Source organism: Thalassophryne amazonica, chromosome 11 (genome assembly GCF_902500255.1).
Source record: "Thalassophryne amazonica chromosome 11, fThaAma1.1, whole genome shotgun sequence".
Lineage (NCBI taxonomy): Eukaryota > Metazoa > Chordata > Actinopteri > Batrachoidiformes > Batrachoididae > Thalassophryne > Thalassophryne amazonica.
Window position 1 is genome coordinate 116,099,773 of NC_047113.1, and position 2,714 is coordinate 116,102,486.

The following is a 2,714-nucleotide window of genomic DNA, read 5'->3' on the forward strand; positions in this document are numbered from 1 at the left end:
CTGCTGCCAGTATTTTGACAAGAAGCAGAAAGTTTGACCACATTACACCCATTTTGGTGTCTCTTCATTGTCTCTGTCAGGTCGGATTTTAAGCTGCTCTTACTAACTTATGAATATATACATCAGTGGTGTCCGAACTATTCCAGAAAGCGCTGAGAGGGTGCAGGATTTCTTTGCAGTCACCTTAGTATTCTCTCTGTTCTCTGTCCGTTTACTGTTGGTGAACTCATACCTTAGGTGGAGTTATTTCTGACTGACTGATTCTGCTGGTTTTTTCTCTGTCTGAGACAATAACGACATCCTTGAGGGATACTGGACCCGCACCCCATGGTTCCAGACTAACATCAGGATGTCCTGCCTGTTGCACCATATCTCTGGGGTCACATCATCCATGAAGGCTTTCTTTGGTGATCTCACCTTTGCTATTTCCTCAGAGCAGTCTGCAGATCTCAGTAGCATCTCCCTCAAACACCAGGATGAACCAGGTGACAGATATAGTGCAGCCAGCTGCAATCCCACTCTCCAGTCAGTGCCACTTAGTTGTGAAGTCTTCAGTCGAGAATTGCAACTGGAAGTTACCATGGTAATCTTTCCTGATGTCTTGCACCTCATACGGGATGTAAAAGAAACCCATTGCTTTCATCAACAGTTCACGAGGTGCAGATCCGTAGGCATTCACCAGATCCAACCAGACCACACACAGGCTTTCTTTGGTTTTCTTGGCCTCCTGGATTGTATTCCAAATGGTGAAAGCATGTTCAATGCATCCTGGGATCTCTGGTACCCCAGCTTTCAGCACATTCTCATCCACATTGCCGTTCCTTTGCAGATATGCCACAGTCCTCTTCACACGTATTCCCATGAAGATCTTGCATGCCATGTTGATGATGGAGATAGGTTGAAGCCGCCCTATATTCTCTGCATTCTGTTTCTTTGGTAGGTACACACCTTCAGCTCTGCACCAATCTTCAACAAGGTCCTTGTCTTCCCACAAGTCTCTTACCTGTCACAGTACTTGTACACAGAGCTCCTTGTAGGACACACAGTCTCCTCCAGGTGCACTTTTGGCTCTTGCTTTCCTAACAAACGCATCCACTTCCTTCTCTCTGACTGGTCCAAGCTGAAAGCTCATGCCATGGGTATTAAGACGTTTGAGACCTCTCATGTCTGGCAGCAGCTCAGCCCTTTTCAGATTGCTGTACGTCTGCTTAACGTGAGTATCCAGCTCCTCTTTTGTACACTTCAACTTCCCACTCCGTGCCTCTGTGAACAATTTCTTAGTTGCTTCGTATGGATTCTTCACATCCTCTTCCACCTCCTATGTCTTTCAATGTCTATTGTTCACTGTTGTTACCTAAGGGCCCTGTCCCACTGGCGTTTAGCAGGATTTGCATATGGATTGCGCACAAAATTGGCCCATATTCGTCAAACATCCGCAATATCCATGTAACATGCCTGTATGAGTCGGCCGTCATCCGAACACGCCCGTGATCATCCGCAGAGGCACGCATGTTCGCAGCCAGGATTTTTGAGCTCTTCAAAAATCTGAATGCGGATAACATCCGCCTTACATACTCCATACATACTCAATTCATACACAATACATACTCACTCTGTGTGCTGTATATCTGCCGTTAACCGCTGATATCCGCAACTGACGGGGATTTGCGACTTGGCAGCGGACCGGGACAGTGTGTAAAACAGATATATATCGTGCCCATCATGTCCACATCACAAACTCAAATATGTTGTAGCGACTGCATACAAATTGGCCACGAATAAAGCGTTTTTATTACATCTGCTTTGGAGCTGATTTGCAGACAATCTGTGAATGCATAACAAATACGTCACATAACCCAAAGTACTATATGTGGCAGAAAGCGACATACCTGCTAGTCAGCGCCGGTCTGGCTGTGTAAATCCACAAAGATGTAGCTGCTGCAATACAGGACTTTTATTTAACACCAACAAAAGGAAGAGTTGCTGTTTATCCACAACTCAAGCTGAAGTCTGTTTTCTGTGACACTCTCAAAAAAAAAAAGAAAAAAAAAAACACTGTCTCACACCCCCCCTCCCACTCCCCAAACTCATGAACAGTTAACCCTTGCATGACAAAATGAATATTAACTCTGTGATCAACTTGTCCAAGTCCAGCAAATGGCTGTATTCAGAGGCTCCAGAGGCTGTAATGTTGGTGTGAATAGTGATGCAAACAGCCCGAGTGCACTTCTTTTATGACCGCAATGCAGATGTCGTGCACGCGCAACACATGCAAGATGCATTCATAATACACCCTTAATACTGCCGTGATAACACTACATGCGTTATATAACTGTGATTGTTCATCATATATTCTCTATATATTATTAATATAGCCGTAATTCATACTGGGACATTTGCCATTTTTAGCCATTTTTGTTGCGGACGACAACGAATGCCCGCAATTTGTGTACTCAATTCATGTGCAATTAATCCTCTCCCCAGTGGGACAGGGGCCTAATATCCCTTACCTCTCGTTCACACTGCCTCCAGTGTTACGGTTGCAGGGTACGGATGCGGGACCCACAGAGAATCCAAGTCATTAAAAAGATACAAACCTCTCAGTGGCTATGGAGCTCTGCGGTTGTGGTTACCAAAACCTGCGGCACTGCAGATTTTTCCGCAAGTAGTCTATCCTTGCGGGCTGCCGGAGCGCTCCACATCAAAACAGCAAG